Source organism: Onychomys torridus, chromosome 7 (genome assembly GCF_903995425.1).
Source record: "Onychomys torridus chromosome 7, mOncTor1.1, whole genome shotgun sequence".
Taxonomy (NCBI): Eukaryota; Metazoa; Chordata; class Mammalia; order Rodentia; family Cricetidae; genus Onychomys; species Onychomys torridus.
The window spans coordinates 96,300,521-96,319,824 of NC_050449.1; the positions used below are offsets into that span (position 1 = coordinate 96,300,521).

Here is a 19,304-nt window from a genome sequence, read left to right on the forward strand (position 1 = left end):
TTTTGAGCCTGGTACCGAAGTGATCTGGGTTATGAAGGAAGACTGTAGGAGATAGAGAAGATGCTGTGCACCAGAGGAGGCTCTTGTATTTATGTGGGTCATTTATCTTCCTAATGGTGAATGATGGTGGCATTGACAATGTTGGTTGGGGGGGGGGGGTGAAGAGCAGAGAGGACAAAGTAAACACTTCTTGATGATGGAGCTGGGCTGAGTTACTGGAGCCTGGGGTGAACATGGCTGCCTCTGCTCCTCCTCTCCATTATCATTGTGTTTGAATCACTCCACCCTATTCGGTATAAAGAGCCTGGAGGTGACGGCACTCTTATTCTTACGCCTAGCTCTTCTCCTCACCATAGAGTAAGTAACACAAAGATTTGGTTTCCTCATCCACAGTAACACTTCCTCCCTGGGTTAGTTGTGAGAATTGAATGACTCAACATGTGGGAAACACCCAGCAGCCAGGCTGGCACAGGGGGAGTGTTCCACACCTGGTGGCCATTATTATCACTGTTAATTGTCTTTTGGACAAGACAACTGTTCAATGAGTGTTGGATGAATTAGACTGTTTGTGCATTCAGCCATTGCTCCCGCTCCATCTGTTCTTTTAAACTTTCCCCACCCCTGCTTGTTTTGTCCTGGGGATTGAACCCAGGGTCTCTTACACGCTAGGCATTCACTCCACTGTTGAGCTACACTCTGGCCCCTTGCTTATGTCGTTTTTGAATGCACAGGCAGTTGAATGAAGACTTCCATCTAGTGGCTTGATATATTTTTTTCTTACAGTTTCTTTTGTCTGTGGTCTTTGGAAAAACTCTAGTCTTGCTTACTCTGATGTTCTGGATTTGATCTCTTCCTGATGTTGTTTCACTGGGGACATAGTTATTAAAATAAATGGAGTTGGTGGTGGCGGGTGAGGGATTGAACCATGATTGTGTTTTTTAAAAAGGCAAAGACAAGCAGCATTTTAAAATAGGCCATTATGTGAGCCCAACAGTTCCATTAATACTTCATTTAGAGTTAAAGATATTGGTGTCCCAGCAGCCTGAACTGTAGGTTTATGGAGGAGTTGGGCAAGAAGGGACTCGTGGGAAATTAACTCAGTTGGCACGGTGATACGAGATTCCCTTAGAAACATCTTCACTTTTATTTGACTTCAAGTAAGGATGGATGCCCAGCATGACTTGCTTCTAGTAATAAATGAACAAGAAGCCAAAATCTGTCCTTAGTACTCAGCCACACTTCTCTTCCATCATGTTGAAGACTGCCATCTTGCCAAGCCCTTACTCACATGTGTCCCCAAGGATACAATTTTGCCCCTTGGCTTCCTTGACACCACTCTCCTGCCCTTCCTGGCATGCCGATTAATTCTCCCTTATCAGAGGTCTAATGCAGCTGGTTCTCAGGGTTGGATCTTGGGGCTTCTTTTCATTTGTAAGCAATCTTATCTATCCACAGACATTTATATGAAATGAAATTGTTTATGCTCCCAGTATCCATTTATCTTTTATTTTACTTTTGAGATAGTATCTCACTGTGTAGATCAGGTTGGCCTCACAGAGATCATCCTGCCTCTTGAGTGCTGGGACTAAAGGTGTGCGCCATCATGCTTAGCTGACTTCCACATTTACACCTTCAGTTCTGAAATTCCCTTTCAGCTGCAGCTATGCACACCCGCTTTATCTTTCTGTGGTAGTTGCACTGACATCTCACACTTAACATCTTTACCTCTCATCTCCCACATCTAATCCAACGTTAAGTCTGGTCCATTCTTCCTCTATGATGCCTCTCAGACCCAGCTGTCTGCCTTTCTCTCTCCCCATGTCCATTGTGCACATCACTATCATGCCCTCCTATGCTATCTGACCCCGTGTTTGCTCCTTCAGTGTACTTTTATTTTGATGGTGGTGGTGGTGGCGGTGATTGGGACTGAGTACAGACAAGTTGTCTAGCACTGAGCTAGACATTAAACTTTCTTTCATTGTAGTCTACATTCTGCTTCCAGAGTGCTCTTAAAACCCCCGAAGGAGATCATGTCACCCTAACTTGACTGGATCAAACTCATCAGAGGTGCCTCTTATAATAGTGTCCTGGTTAGGACTACTGTTGCTGTGATGAAACACCATGACCAAAGCAACATGGGTGGATTTCACTCACAGTTCCACATAACAGTACATCATCAAAAGCAGTGAGGGCAGGAACTCAAGCAGGGCAGGAGCCTGGAGGCAGGATGTAGAGGCCGTGAGGTGGGTGGTTCAGCTTTCTGACTTGCTCAGCCTGTTTTCTTATAGAGCCGAGGACCACTGCCCAGCAGTGGCCCTTCTTCTGGGCCCTCTTACATCAATCACTAAGTAAGAAAATGCCCTGCAGGCTTTCCTACAGCGCTGTATTATAGAGGCATTTTCTCAAGGCTCCTTCCTCTCCAATGACTCTAGCTTGTGCCAACTTGACACAAACATAGGCAGCACAATTAGGCATAAAGCTTGAGCCTAAGACAGCAGCCTTCAAGGCCCTATATGCTTGTCTGTGTTCCAATGGTTTACAGGTCCAGTCACTCTGGAGTCTGGTTGTTCTGGATCAAACTGGTCTATCTGAGTCCCACTGGTCTGTCTTTCTGGATCACACTGGTCTTCCCGCCTCTGCCTGGATCTCTCCTCATCCTGACCACTTTACCTCGGGGAGAACTTCATCTTCTCTGCTCATCTCTGCCTAGTTGGCTTTCTCTGAATCATTTATTATGGATTGTGATGACTATCAAGGTTTTGTTTTGAGATAGAATCTTACTATGTAACTCAGGCTACCCTAGAACATACATGCTTCTCACCGCAGCCTGCAGAATGCTGGGATCACAGGTGTGTTCTTATCCGTGATTTCTTGCTGATTGATTAGGGAAACCCCCATTATTGGCTGTGTGGGGTCTGACACAGTAGACATCAGTTGAATTGACAAGCTGCCAGTACTCCTTTGGGGAGAAGCAAAGCTGGCCCAAGACTTTCTTTCTAGACTCAGAAACTTCAGAGGCCCCACCTGAGTCCAGCCTGAGAATCACTTTGCCACTTCCTCATCTGGATGGCTCCAAAGAAATCTGGTTTGAGCACCAGGCACGTCAAGGCTCAGTAGCCTTGGGGACTCTGTTGGGTAGCCAGCTGAACTTCCTCTTACTGCTCATCTCTGCTCTCTAGCCTCTGCGCCCTTCTACTCAACCAGTGGCTTGAAACCTACCCAATGCTGGGACCCTTTAATACAGTTTCTCATGCTGTGGTGACCCCAACCATAAAATTATCTTTGCTGCTACTTCCTAGCTGTAATTTTGCTGTTAAGAATCGTACTGTAAGGGGTTGGGAATTTAGCTCAGTGGTAGAGCGCTTGCCTAGCAAGCGCAAGGCCCTGGGTTCGATCCTCAGCTCCAAAAAGAATCATACTGTAAATATCTGATATGCAGGACATGTGACCCCTGTGAAAGGGTCATTTGGGACCCACAAATTGAGAAGTACTGTCCTAGACTATTCTGAGGTGTGGTCCTGATAAGCCCTTCCTCTTCAGCCTGCTGTACAAGGCCCCTAATAACTTGACTTTGCTCATCTCTAGCTGTACCTCTTCTTATCAGGGACTGAACTGTTTTTGGCTAGCTCATCTAGATTCCAGCCCTTGCCTCATTCTACTACCTAGAGATGTCACGGGCAAGCCTTAACCAGCCCTGCCTCCATACTGCCTTTTGCTAGGTAAGCTCCTGTCCATCCCTCAAAGCAAGCCCAGGCTGCCCTGGGCATCTCCACAATGGCCACACCATCTTGTATCCTCATCTTTCCCCATCTTTCTTCACCACTGGCCTCTGTGTCCCAACAAAAAATTTAAAAAGCAAACACATACATTACAGAAAATTTCAAATATAAAATGATATGGTGATGTAGAGAGATGAGAATTATAACATCCCACATGTGTTTCAACAGTTAAAATCCTATGTCTGATATAAAAATATCTGCTCTCATCAACGTCTGTCCTTACTTTAAAGGTCATTATACACACCTCATTTGGAGTATCTGTCAACATTTCATTAGTCTTTGCTGTTTTCTTGTTCTTATATTTCAGTTTTTAAAATTGTCAGGATACCACATACAGCCAGGCGTGGTGGTACACACAATACAGTATGCACACACATGGTGGTACACAGCATTTGGGAAGCTGAGGCAGGAGGATCACAAGTTTATGGTCAGCCAGGGCTACAGTAATGAGGCCTTGTCTTGAAACAAACTAAAAAACTCCAAAGGAGGAAAAATACCCATAAAAACTTCCCTGACGTGTGGGCGTACATATACATGTGATTTTTAGAATTCAGCAGCCCCAAAGGCTGTATAAAGTGGCATTCTCCTGCCTTAGTGCTCCCCCCCCCCGACACCCCCTTCAGCAGTTTCTGCTCTTCTGTGGTTTAATGCCTTTCCCACTCCTCTGTCTTTTTGGATGTCATGATTTCCAGCCTCCAACACTGTGTTCTGACTTCCAGGCTATCTGGCTGTCACAGGCCACCTCCCTTCCTTTTTACTGACTGTCTTGGTGACTATAAACATCTCCATTTCTTGTTGTATCAACTATGGACAGTTCCTTTCTCATATACTCGCCCCCTCTTATAATCACAGATGTTTTATTTTCTAAGGTCAAAAGGCAGGACAAAAAAAACCCTGTTAAATCACCAGACGACTGTATTATGGGTGCCGTCATGAAATAGAGTTCCTTTCTGCTGCGAATTACGATGTAGGTGCCCCTGGCTGTCAGACACTTCGGGCAGATGGCCAACTTGTTGTTTTACTTCCCAGCTGAGCATCCTTAGCCTGCAAAATGCTTCCAGCTAGTTGGTTATTTTTCATGCTGCTCCCTCTCCAGGGCAGGCCAGCAAAATCTATGCTCAGCCATATGCCTTCCCACCGTGATTAAACCACTGTCCTAGCATCGCTTCTCTTCTTATGAAACAGGGCAGCTTTAGCTCAGCAGTACCGGGTGCATGCTAATCCATTAGTAAATATCTAGTGCATCAATGAGTCAAGCATGTGAGACCAGGAAAAATCAGTTCACAAACACCAGGCCAAGGAGAACAGTGAGAGGGGCGTATGAGGAAGGCAGATGTCTTTCTGATGGCTCTGGGAGGGAAATCTGTGAGGCCAGTTCAGAGTCACCCATCAGTGCTACACACCAGCTGTGAATTCTGCTTGTCTACTGCCCACAGCAGGCCTAGAACTTCGCTATCAAGGGTCACATAATATGTATTTCAGGCTTCATGGGTCATGTGTCTTTGCTGCAATGGACAATCCCACCCCTCTTGGTGTGAAAGCAGTTGGAGATGATTAATACACAGATGGGGAGGGCTGGATTTTAATAAAACATGATTCACAGGGCTAGAGAGATGGCCCGCTGGGTAAAGGGTAAGCATGAAGATGTAGGTTTGGATCCTAGAACTTATGTAGAAAAGCTGGGTATGGAAGACATACACCTGGAGCTTGTCTACCAGCCAGTTTAGCCAGGACAGTGAGTTCCAGGTTCAGTGAGAGACCCTGTCTCAGAAAATAAGATAGAGAATCACTGTGGTAGACATTATAATGGTCAAGTCTGTATGTTGCTTGGCTAGGTTATAGTGCCTTTGTGTTTGATTGATCATTATTCTGAATGTTTCTACGAGGGTAATTTTAGGTAAGATTAATATGGACATGGTGGTACAGGCTTGTTATTCTAGCTACTTTGTGGGCTGAGACAGGAGGATTGCAAATTCAAGGCATGCCTGGACTATAGGATAAGTTCAAGGTCAGCTTGGGGATTTTAGTGAGACCCTGTCTTAAAATAAAAAGTAAGAAGAGGCTGGGGGTATAGCTTAGTGGCAGAGTACCCGACTAACATGTGCAAGGCCCCAGGTTCAATCTCAGTATCAGCACAGTAATAGTAGTAATGATAATAATGATGTACTCAGTGGTACATATTATTATTATTGTTGTTATTTTTTTTTTTCAAGACAGGGTTTCTCTTTATAGTCTGGCTGATCTAGAACTCACTGTGTAGGCAAGGCTGGCCTTTAACTCAGAGATCTACCTGCCTCTGCCTCTTGAGTGCTGGGATTAAAGGCATGTGCCACGACAGCCCAGTCATTATTATATATATTAGTATGTGTGATATATAATGTTATTATATATTATTTTATATATTGCTTCCTGTAATGTGAATGAGCCCCATTCCAGGCAGCTCTGTGATTGGATAAAACAGACACTAGCTTTCCCTGGAAAAACTGAACCTTGCCAACAGACATTCTGCAGATTGAACTGCACAAAGGGGTTTTAATTATATCTAAAAACCTTTGAGTTTTGCTTAAAATGAGGTGTGTCAAATTTAACGTGAAGGGTTGACAAGCTGAGTGTTGGGTACTCTTTTTATATTGAAATATTTTATAATTAAGAAAACATGAGGTGGTATTAAACAAAGTCAACTAGAAAAAAAATTAACTGGTCCAGTGGTCAACACATTACGGGGCTTACAACAGAGACTCTGTCTGGGAAAGTGTGCTGGGATGGAAGTGGGAGCTGCTGGAATGAATGGGTACAGAGGAGGGCGGGTTCCCAGGATAGCCGTCATGAAGGCGGAATAGGTTTGCTGCAGACTCGGGGAACAGTGGGGTAGGCCTCTGTAGAGACACAGGCACAGGAAGGCCTGGAGATAAGGACACAGCCTCTCCCAGAGTCCTTTCTGTTTGCTGAATGGAAGCTATTTGGAAATGACTATTTCTTTTCTTTTCTTTTCTTATTTTTTTTTTTTTAAATGGCTATTTCTAACTTTTCCTCTGATGAGATTTATTTCCTGGGTGTTTGCCCTTGTCAGATAGATTTGTGCTCCTCAGAAATATGCTGGGTCCAAGTTACTGAGCCTCCTTTCTGATTTCAGGTGTGGCTCTCAGAGCAGATCCTTTGTGTGCATACATGTACATGTATGTGCCTATATGTGCATACATGTACATGGAGGACAATCTTGGGGCTCTCCATATTATTTGTTGAGATAGGTTCTCTTGTTGGGACCTGGAGCTCATCAGTTGGTCCAGGCTGCCTGGCCAGAGATCCTTGTGTCTCCCCAGCTCTGGAACTGCAGAGATGGCTCTGCAATTAAAAGTGCTTGCCAGGCAAGCTTGATGACCTGAGTTTGAGACACATAAAAAGCCAGATGCATCACCATGTCTGCTTATCATGTGGTTCTTAGTTACCAGTGATCAAAAAAATCATGACATCACTGGATTTCTACTCACTATTAGGGACAGTGTCTGTCTTCCACTGAGTGGGTTAAAAAGTATCCAGGGAGAGGTGCTTGAGTTTTAACCACATCTCTTGAGTCCCTCCTGGTCAGTATACAGTTGACATCTGTCACATGCCCAGCACTGTGCTGACGCGTCACAATGTGTCTGGACCAGTGTGTGGATGTGTTGATTCATCATTCTTCCTGAACTCCAGGACCCAGGGTATAAGACTCTGGCTCTTTAATACTGAAATTCTCATAGTGCCTGGTACGTGGCAAACTGCATTCCAAGCCTCAGAAATGAACAGAATAAAAGGGAATCTGTGACAGCCCCATAGCAGCTACCACGATAAATGCTACTCTGTCAGGCTGCTGCGAGGAGGGAGGCAGGGCGGTGCATGCCGCCATCGTGAAAGATTCTGTACTTGCGTGTGACACTAATTACACACACACAGGCTGAGAAGTGGTAGTCTAGGCTGACACTGACAAAGCCCTCCTCCCTCCTGCTGTGTGTTTTTAAGCTGCAGAAGGACCACCACCAAGATGGCGGCTGCGGTTACCTCCTTCCTCTTCAGAGGGGGAGGCGAAGGTGGGACGGACTAAGAATCTGGGAAAGTATTTGAAGACTAGGACTCAGAACTTGGAACTCCGCCTCCAAATTCAAGCTCTGGCCTAAACCCCAAAAGCAACACAAGATGAAACTCGGCAAGGAAGGGGATGTCTTCTGTCCCAAACAGCAACAGCAGAGGACAGGGACGGACGTCCTGGCTATGCAGTGTCTCAGCACAGAGGGCGATCTTAAGGTAGATTTTGAATTCGTAAGAAATCATGACCTGTAGTGGAAATGCTGACATGATTGGATTGGCTACAGGGTGGCATGGATTGTGTGCTGGCCTCCCAAATCAAGATGGCTCTGACAGAGAGACGATTCTAGGAGTCCAGGACTTGACACACAAGGGGTGTTCTGCAAGGGGGCGGAGATGCTCCGTTTGCAAGACAACTCCTAGAGCAGCCAGAAGGTGGCACCACTTGCTAAGAGGCAACAGCCCAGGACTTTCCCCCCACTCCCCACCCCATCTCATGGAGGGTCTCCTTCAGTTCCAGGTTTGGCTCAGAGGCCACTCTGGGATTGCTGGCCATAAAGAGACACCAGGGGCCCATCCCTACGTGCCACTGTGCAGATAGTCTCTGTATTCCTTACCCCTATGGGGTCTGCTGGGCAGACAGGCTAGAAGGGCTATGCAGTGTTCATGGTTATTATTACCTAATGTTCACAAGTGATGGCACCAATTATCTACTAAGTTAATTTGAATGCTTATTATGTCCAGGCACTACAATAAAGTTTAGAAAGAAATTATTTAAGTCCCACAACAACTGTATGGTATGAATACTATCTTCCTTTTCTAGATCACAGCATTGCATTCAGAGAGGTTAAGGTTATGAGGTTTGTCTTAGGTCACAAAGTCAGTCAATGGCAGAGCCAGGATATGAACTCAGTTCTTTGGGGATCTGTAGTATGCACCATAAGCTGCTGCCATGTATTGACTCCTCTTCCTTCCTGCCTGACTTCTGCTTCGTCTTCCCTTGCCTTCCTGTCTTCCTTGGGTCCTTTCCTGTTTTCTGGCATCATGCCATTGTTGTCTAGTTCAAGGCAGACCACACCACACTTCTGACATTGGGGATTCTCAGTGTATTGAGTGGTTGGAGAATGATTGCCATGGGGACCAGGGTTTGGATGGTCACGTGTATAGGAGGATGCGGAGAGCTCATGAATATTTATTGCCATCTACATGCAGGCATGGTGCTAGGGCTGGCCAACCCAGGAATCCCAGCTGTGCATTGGTTTAATTTAGTCTGTGTTTTTATGAACTCGGATCATGGGTGGACTTTGCTCCCTCTCATTTAACCCATAGACAAATTAATCCTGCAACATCTGAGATACATCACAGCAGGTATGTGAGGTTAATAAAACATGTTTCATCGCTTCTGGGGGGCACAGGTCACTATCAGAATCTTAGGAATAAAAAGGACCTCATATGCCAACATTCCCAGCCTGGCTAGCCACAAAGGCAAATTTCAAAGAATTGATGGGGGCGGGGGGGGGGGGAAGGCTGGCAGAGGAGGGGGCTGGTGGCAGGAACCTCTTCTTAGTTTTTGCCTGCCGCACAGGAAGCAGAATGGTCTATCGTGTGAGGCTTGGGAGGTCAGAGAATTCTGCCCTCTGATTTTACAGATGAGCCTCTGGGTAAAAGGGATTTGTCTAATGGGCTCAGAGCCAGGTAGCAACCAGAAGGAGAGTCAAGCAGAATTTGTCCCCGTCAGGGCCATGGAAAGGACCTTGTCACGTGCCTTCCAGGGTCATGAACTGGAATCTGGCTTACTTCCTGAGAGCCAAGGGGAGCTGGTCCCTCCATTTAATAGTTGAGAAAAAGGTTCAGAGAGGTGGTGTCACTCGGCCCAGTCACACAGTAATTGTGTTCTCTGTCCAATGAGCAGCTCTCTCCTGGGCAGTCTGCACCACAGTTTACCCTAGTAAATTCCCAGCCCCATGTGGCTTGATAGAAGGCAGAAGATGATTTCAAATGGGAAAAGAAATAGGTTAGATGCAAAAATATTGGCAGTTGTGGACTTTTGAAGTGGCATTTGGAGACCCACAACAGCATTCGAGAAATCAGGAATATAAGGTAAAAAACAAAACCAAACAAAACCAAACCGACCAATAGCTACAGTCATGGCTTGCATGGTAGACTGCCCTGAAGATTCAGGGAAGTCCTAACCCTAGGATTTTCTTTGAGATATGGTCTTTGCAGATATAATCAAGTTATGATGAGGTGATTGGGCCAGGACTCGATCTGATCTGAGTGATTTGTGATGTCCTTCATATAGACATCCAGGCAGTGAGGGCAGGGACTCAGTGATGGTGATACAGTCACAAGCCACGAGCTGTCAGTCAGCCCCAGGAACTAGGAGAGTATTTCCTTCAGAGCCCAAGTCCCACTGAGGTGGCTCACCAAGCAGCTGAGAGGCTGAGGGGCTCTGCCTTTTAAAGGCACAGCAGGGCTAAAGGGATGACACACCAGCCCTGGGCCTCCAGAGTACTGGGAGATGTATAGGAGGTTAGAGGCCCAGGGATGTTAGCTCTATTGGCTTGGTCCTTTTGTGTGGTGGACAGGGAAGCTGAGGAAGCCTGGTGTGGTGGATGTGAAGAAGTCAGACCACAGCTCTGCAGCCAGTGGCCATCATGGATTTCTCACTTGTGTGCGAATGCTCACAGCCTGGGCCATCATCAGATGTGGTCATTCTGGGATAGTGGTGGAGAGAGGCAGACACCAGGGTCTGTGGTGATTATATCAGGACAGAGGCAAGGGTACTCTTGGACACAGATCTCAATAGGGCTGAGCAGCTGCTGTTCCTGCTGCCCTCTGGCTGCCTCAGCCTCTCTCCTCCTGGGTAAATATCAGTGTGGTTCCCAGCCATCGGGCAGCCCCACCTTGCCAGCATCAAACGTACAGCAAGCCCTCACTTCTTCCCAACCCCCAGCGTAAGCCCTTCCAGGTCCCTCCTTCAAAGACACCAGGTCTTCCCAGTGTCTCCTTGGCGACAACACGCTCATGTGGCAGTATGCTCATGGTCTGGTTTTCTTTGAGAATATTCTCTGTCATCTTTGGTGGCTTTCAACAGGCTCATGTCTCACTCCTAGACTGAGAACCTTCGGGGGCCACCGTCTAGGCTCCAACACCCAGTGTGACCTCTCACTACTTTCAAAGAACCCTTAGCTCTCCAGATTGGCCTGAAACTCAGGGTTAGGGGGGAAGCAGTCACCCTTAAAGGCACCAGAGCCCACCCAGCGATCTTTGGAAACCCCCACAGCAGTTTCATCTCAGGCAGAAGTCTCTCCCTCCCATACAGGCTGCTGTCCACCTCCCACGGAACAGTGGCTTGGGGCAATTGGAACCACGCACCCCAGGGACCCTCTGAACTCCAGTAAGATGAAGGTGTCCTTCCTTGAGGGCTGACGGCTTGGCACATTATTTTTTTTTTCTGAGCCTGAACATCATTGGAAAAAAAAAAGGAATCCCAAGGGAGGCCTTGCCATTCCCCGCAGGCAAAGCTATTAAACTTTCAAGTCAGTCTGGAGCTGACTGAAGAGCTGGAAGGTGCCCCAGCCTGCGACCTAGTTACGGCCCTTAGTTCTAGTCCTGGCTGTGCCTGCGGGAAGATCAATCTACCCTTTGTGACATGGTCTTCTACATGAAAAGAGGCAGAGAAGGAGAGCAGCGTAGGCCCGTCCCAGAGGTTAAGCACCCCACAGAAGAGGGCCTTTGTGGGTGCTGCTCCATTTTAACAGGCAGAGGGTTTTCAAAGTAGATGGTGGGGTTCTACATAGGTCCCTCTGGATTTATAAACAAAGGCACCAGAGAGCTTTTAGTAATGTCTTGCAGGGGTTGGAGGCAAACAACACCGAAATGGTCCTGCCTGGAAAACAAACTCAGTGAGGACCGAGTCTCTGTAGGCCTCAGTTTCTTTATAAATTAGGAGTCATGGCGTTGTACACCTCAGCTTTCAGGAGACTGAGGTGGGAGGAACATGAGTTTGAGACTCTGATTTCAAGAAACCAAATATCACGATAAATTGAAAAAAAAATATAGTTGGAGGGTATGGTCTGCCTTGTACCCCTTGATGGTATGTTGACGTTCTAATTGCCCAGTACTGCAGAATGGGGCCATGTTTGGAGACAGGATCTTTAAAGAGAAGATAAGGTTCAAATGAAGCCATGAAGGCCTGGGAGCCTTGCAAGAAGAAACGTGGACACAGATGTGCAGTCATGCGAGGGGTCAGGAAACAGATGGCTCCTGTCAGGAGAAACACCTTGGCTGACACTTTGGTCTCAGACTTCCAGCCTCCAGGACAGTGAGAAAATGATTGCTTGGTGGAGCGGCCATGGAGGCTGAGGCCTTCATTCTGGCAGCAGCACTGTGTGATCCTATCTCTACAGGGCACTCTATTCACCATTGAGGATCCAGGGAGATACCAATGGGAGGTCCTGTGAATCAGGGTTCTACTCAAGGCTGTTAGCCTCATGAGTCTTACTGAGACACTTGGCTTTGCCAGAAAACCCTATGGGGGAACCCCTGGGTCCCCAGAGCACCTATGTCCTCTCCACATGCATCCCTGACTGGATAGGAAACTGTAGTTGGGAATTCTGGGTCTGTCCAAGGCTTTCCCTTGGATGTGAGGGCTCTGTACTGAGACCCAGAGCTGGATGCTTCTTTAGCAACTGCAGCTGTGAGAAACACCAATCAGATTTCCTCCCCAGGCAGGGCTCCTTAGTCTCCTCTGGGAACCCTCACAGTGAATTCCTGAGAGGCCCTAGATCCTTCCTCTCCTTGTCTGATTCATTCCTCACAGGAATGACTATGCAGGAGAGACGAGACTGTTGTACAGGACTGTCGTCCCTCAGAGCCAAGTCACCACCACGGTGGGGAGATCAGCAGTGCCTGCAAAAAGTCACCACTGCTGGGCTTGCTGACTTAACATAGAAGGGCGGGAGGGTCAGAGGACCCTCACCTGGGCATCCAGCTGCTCCCTACCACCGGCGGCTGTTTGCAATGTTACCCTAATTGCACATGGTCTCAGGGAGGAGCCAGAGTATATAGGCAAGACTAGGGGTGGGTGCTCCATGTAGGCAGCCCTGGGCGAGTCATCATCTCTTCCGGGTGACACATCCACATTCCAGTAAGTAAACCCCATCTGAGCTCTGTAAGGAAGTCTGATAAACTCAGTAGTTCCCCACAGTTAACTTTTGTGGTGTCATTTTGACCATAGGAGGCAGGGTAGACATTGCTTATGTCACCCCCAAACCCAGGAAGGAATTTTAGCAAGAGAGTTTCATCTCATTATGCAGATAAATAACCAAGGTTTGAGTAAGAGACATGCTTGGTGCTCTGGTTTTTATGATAAATGAGCAATGAACTATGTTACCTGCTAGTTAGCATTGCTCAAAGCTGCCCCTCAAGGGGGCACTTACATGAGGGTAGGAGGGAAGCTAAGGAAGATGTCGTGAAATTTTAGGCAGGGTGAAATTTAAGTCAGGGCATGATACCTAGAGAAGCTCTGGCCAGGTTAGACTGGCTGGAGGAACTGGGGAGGAGGGTGGAGGGGAGGGAGGACAGAGCCAGGGCTGGGCAGGGTAAGTATAGGCAGCGTTCGGACAGTGGTGTGTCAGCAGCATCTCCAGAGGCTGCCTTCCTCCGCTTCCCTCACTACAGTACAGTGTCTCCTCCAAGACTTACAATTACTCCATGGCCCCTGAAACAAATAGATACATAAATAAATTGTAAGTTGCTTTCCAGTAGCCAGCCAGTGTGAAAGGGGAGTGAGTCCTCTGCGGCTTTTCATTACCTCCCGCTAACAGCTGGAGTAACTTCTCATTTCTGCTGAATAATGCATCTGTGATCACCAGGCTCGCTCGTTTAAAGCAGATAAACGAATCTTTCTGTGCGGTTCCCCTGGCAGATGAGATTGAACGTGGTTTTATTTGCCTAAATGGAGTCCTCCGCTTCAGTGGCTCAGCCTCACCCTGGGGGCTGCTGGGGACCTGTGCCACTTTTCTGCCTGCCTCCCTCAGCCATTCTCTCACAGTCTGTCAGAAAGACCCTCCACATTTCTCCTCGGCACTTGTGCCAGCTGCCTGGATTAAGTTTTAATTTAGATTTTCTGCAGAGTGCAGCCCATTAGCAGGTCCCGCCTACTGCTCTTAAATATGGATGTCTGGCTTTTGCTTCCAGAGGAGTCTGCTGAGATGGATCTTTACCTCTAAGAGGATATACCCATGGATAGTTCTTGATTCTCTGAGGCTTAGGAGCATCCCTGCTCTGACTTGGAAGGATTTAGATTCCCAATAAGCTGTTGTATTTTATGAGGGAAAACATTCTTTTTCTTGGTGTTGCAGGTTAAAGCCAGGTAGGCAGGCGCTCTACCAATGGAGCAATCATTCTCAGTATGAAGGTTAATGGTAGAGCATACACAGCTGAAAGAAAGCCCATTGTTGAGACAGGGTAGGGGCCCATCATAACATGGGGGCAAAAGGCAAGTAAACTCTGGGCCCTTTACCCATCATCCATTAAAAGCAAACTTTTCATAGGGTTGGTTGTAAAATGATTAGGCCACAAGAATGTTCTCAGATGTAAAGTTCCTTATGTAAACAAAGCTAAAACTATCGGAATTCAAGATGGTCAAGCAAGCAATAAGCAAAGACAGAGTCAGGATGCAGAACTGTCCTTACAAGGGCTCTGGTTTTATTTACTCTTGGTTTGGAAGGTCCCAGAGCTGGGCAATGCATTATTAACTTCAGATTGGCTCCTTTAGAGATAACGCCTCCAATGTGTGGGCTAGACTAGTTGCCCACATTCAGGTTCCTTTGAGAAACTTGAAGGCCGCTCTGCTGAAACACTGTCAACTTGAGCCTATAGTTATCTGGTAGATCGAAAAAATAGACTGAAGCTTGGGACCCCTGCCTTCCTGCTGTTAGTACAGTGGTGGGGATGGGACCCAGGCCTGTGCATGCCAGGCAAGTGCTCTGCCGCTCACTACCTACCTAGTCCCTTGGTGTTTTGAGGCTGGCTTCAAACTCACAATCCTCCTGCCTCTGCCTCTGAGTACTTAGATGACAGGCTTGAGCCACCATGCCCTGCTAATTATGAGACTTTATAATATGTTTAAATATGTGATGTCCTTTGTTTCCTCTTGGTTTTTAATTTTTTTTTTTCCTTTTCTGGCTCTTTTTGTCTTTTTTGTTCCTACAAATAACATTTATGGTCAATTTGCCTAGCTGAAGGTTGAAGGAACTGGAATAAAAATTAGAATTGCATTAAATTTATAAGTTAACTCAGGAAAGCTGCTGGCTTTAAGTTGGGTACATGACATTTCATTTGTTCAAGACTGGGTTTTAAATCATTATTTCATTATAGAATTTGGGTATTTAAGTTTCTTCAGAGGCATTTTGTAGTGGGTAGCCATCCCAGCCTTGGCCTGGAAGTTCCAACCCCCTCTGAGGCTTTGGTAATGGTCACACCCACAAGGCAGGGCTGAGAGAGGAAGCTGAAGACCCAGGATTGAGAGGAGAGGTCTCTCTCGGTTCAGGGACCCTGGACGCTGGAGGTAGACTGAGCAGAGTTCTCCAGAGAACACCGCCGGACTGCGCCATACCTTTGCTGACCCTGCAACCTATCCCTTCTATTTGTAAGTTACCCCACAAAATAAACCTCCCTTTTAAATACATGGAGTGGCCTTAATAATTTCACCAATAGTATTTTATATTAGAGTATGATAAATGAATTTATTACTTCAGTTATATATATGAATAGCATTTTTGTGGAATTTCATTAAAGCTTATTGTTGTACAAATTTTTACATTGAGCTCTCTGGGTTTTCTAGAAAGAACCAACATTTTTCTCCTTCTTCCTAATTCTTACACTCATCTTTTCTATTCAGATTGCATAGGCCAGCATCTCTGACCAGTGTTACATTGGAGCAGATATCTTTGCCTCAATTCTAATTTCCCAAGTGGGCCTCTAGTGCATCTTCTTTAGAGATATTTTATCATGTCAAAGACATCCCCCCAAATCCTCCTCATTATGAGAAACCGAGATGCACAGACATCATCATAGAAGCTGGTTCAAGGTCATGCAAGTGGCAAATGCAGGGGCTGAGCTTGGGACTGTCTGGTTTCAAAGTTCCCGGTCTTTGTACCACTTCTGGTTTTCATTACATGGACCAATGTGTCCTCCACTCCTGACATGAGGCTCACGTTGCAAGGTTTCCTAAGAGATTTAGGAGTGACTGAGCGGGGTGTGTGAGGAGGCCTTGGAGAGAGGGCCTGGTACAAGTTTGTCTCTCCTCTGCTGTCTTCAGCCCAGATACACTCTAAGTAGCAGAACAAGAGCTCTTAGGAAATCGGAAGTTTCCCTTCTTAGGAAACAACTTATGACTACCCCAAGGAGCAGCCTCATGTTTTCCTTTCCTCCCTGACTTACTGGAATGTTCTTCCAATCTTATTCATCCCTGTCTCTAAGAATTTTCCCGAATATATGTTCCTCTATGTCATGACATTTCTAACCACATTGTAGCGTCCTGTAAGCTTAGCTGGCAGTCACTCAGACAGGGGGATTGCTTCATTTGAGTCCAGCCTGGGTTTACATGGTAATTGCCATTCTAGCTAGGACCCTGTATCAACAAACAGTGCACACATGTGCATATACAAGTGTGTGTGCATTAAACAAGGAAAGGGAAAGCAATGGAATTTTTTTCCCCTTGGGAAATATATTTAGGCTTTTGTAGACGTTAAAACAGCTCAGAGTTCTGTTCTCCTCACATCTCCGTTCAGAGACGACATGTTGTCAGTCTTGACGCTAACCCTAGTGCTTTTTTTACCCAGTGGGTGTGATCAGTTCTCACTGTGGTTGTGACACCAGGCCCGCAGCTTCCATGGTGAGAGAAAGGGGCCTGAACTGCACCTGCAGGCTTCTGGCAGTTTCTCCAAACAGACAAATCTCCAGTGTGCAGGCTGTCTCTCCAAGGGGGAGAAAATAGGGCCATGACAACCCATTTAGAACCCCGATTGTCAGGCCTTCCAATAATTCTGATTTCTGTGCCCTCTCCCAGTGGAGAGCCCAGTATCCCTCCTCCACATATAATCTCTAGAGCTCCACATCCCGATCTCTTCCTGCGGCAGTTTCTCCCTCACCCAGGCTCAGCTCCTGCCTTGTGCACTGACATTCACTACGCCAATGCTCCTCTCTGTTTTCTCTGCAGCTGGGCAAAGGCACATCTCAGTGCAAGCTCGTGTTTGGCTATGGAGGAGAAAAGGATTTGCCGCTGCTGTTGCTTCCAGACCTAGTTATTGGCATCACCTACTTGATATGAAAAGTCAGGAGCACAGAGCCACCTCCTCCTGGACCAGGAGTTGGGTTTCCCGGTCCTCTTGGGCCTCAGAGGACACCACCTGGGAATTTTCCCACTTGCTTTCACTGCTTAGCAGGAGAAGGGGCCTGACTGGTTCTAAGGCTAAGGAATTTAGACAGTGAAGCTTAAAAATCGAGGAAAAGAACAGGGAGGAGGAGGAGAAAGTGTTTGTATCTAGGTGTTCACAGATGGGGTAGAGGAAAATGGCTGCCATTTTGGACTTCGACCACCAGGAGCAGAAGCAGAAGCAGAAGTCTTGGTGTCCTTTCTTCATGGCTGTTCTATTGAAGTATTTATAGCTGTCTAGTCTATAGGTTATAGAGTTGCTGAGTTGTGTAGACATTATTCACCCAGTTTATAGATGAGAAACTGAGGCTCATGTGTTGTAGAATTTTTGTAGTCAGTTACGATGTCTACTCACTAGGCTCTGCGGCTGAACTTTCTAACCTTGCCATTGAGATGTCTGGCTCCCTCCTGGCATCCAGGTGTCATACAGTCCAACATATGCTGCTGAGCTGGAATATCTGGGATGTTCTAGGAGTTAATATGTCACAATATTTGAAATCAAGATAGTTGTGGGGACTCCCTGAGGAATGGCTACCTCTTGGACAGGCTGTGAAGGCCCTGGATGTTTGAGGCTCTCCCTCACAACTGGGGAGTGTGGGTACATCTACATCAGCCAGAAGGATAGTATTGTACTCTCCTTCTCTAGGGGGAGGGAAGGAGGGTGCTGAGAACAGTGAAGAACATTTCATCACGGGATGAGATGGGGACTCCATATATCCATCCCCCTGCTTGACATCACCCAACCATACAGGAACAGTTTGTAACCTATCAGGCTGCATGCTTGACTCCAGGGAGCAAATGGGATTTGGTTGCTTCTGGCTGGATTAGAGACTGATGATTTAGTGTGTGGGGATCCCAAGGCCAGCATTTGGGGGAGGAATGGGAGAGATAAGTCAGCTACCCACAGAGAGACCAGCAGAGATGGGCAATGGCGGTAGGATTACAGCCTTGAGACCACAGCCTGCAGGCATAATTGATGGATGTATTTGGGGCCCTGCAGAAATTATCCCAGAGAATAGGGCACAGCCCGACCCAGGTGAGGAGGAAAGGAGGCCTCTCTATCCCTGCCCAGCAAAATGACTGTTGGCTATATGTAGTGATCAGAAGGAATAAAACCCAAGGAAAGCAAAAATTCTCAGTCCCACATCCCAAGGGCTCAGTTGCCACAGAAGCTGTTGAGTAGGTATTTTTCTGAATTGAGGTGTAGTCCCTTTGGGAGGGAAGAGGGAGGTTCCTAAGATCTGGGAAGCTTAAGGAAGGAAACTTACAAGACTCAGCAAATTAGAAGATTCACATCTCCCCTACCCCCACCCCCACTGCCACCGCCAGTTATATATGCAATAAACCCTTGTTGGGGAAGGGAGACTCCTCCATAGAGCTGCCTGCCCATTGGGCAGGGAGCTGCAGGGGTGCAGCTTTCATGAGCATCACCATGCACTTTTCAGGGATGCAGCTTCCTTTGATTCAGTTATGCTCCTGTAAGGAACCCCTCCCCCATGCTCTACTAAATAACCTCAGTGAATTAATTGGTTACCAAGCTAGACTTGGGTAGAATCTTTGATCTGTTGGTAGTGCCCTGTCTGAGGTGAAAGTGTACTTGTTCATGTCTTTCCAGAAGAAGCCACAGCCAAGACTAAGACATTTCCATCACCCTGAAAGCTCTGTTTAAACTGTTGTGCTGTTATTTTTGTATTGGTTTCATTGTGAAATAATTTTTGCTATATTGAGTTAAATAAGATAATGCCAAGTTCACCTGTTTTTACACACACACACACACACACACACACACACACACACACACACACACACAGAAAATTGAAAATTACCAGTATGGTCTCTATTCCCATTGATCCCATATACCCATTATATGTGGACACAGGAGCACACTTTCATCATTTAAAACAGCACATCCATTCAGTGGGATTTGGTTCTATGATGGCTTGAAAACCCTTTACAGTAACAGTGATAGAGGCAGTCCCAGATAATAGGTCAAATGCAACTTTGAGGAAAGAGAATCCAGG

At 46.6% G+C, this 19,304-nt stretch overlaps 1 protein-coding gene across 1 annotated transcript in view; it reads right to left on the reverse strand.

Moving 5' to 3' along the window:
• Window positions 1-19,304, reverse strand: part of Bfsp2 (beaded filament structural protein 2) — a 53,794-nt gene that overhangs the window by 33,387 nt on the left and 1,103 nt on the right. The gene's annotated exons all lie outside the window — the stretch shown is intronic.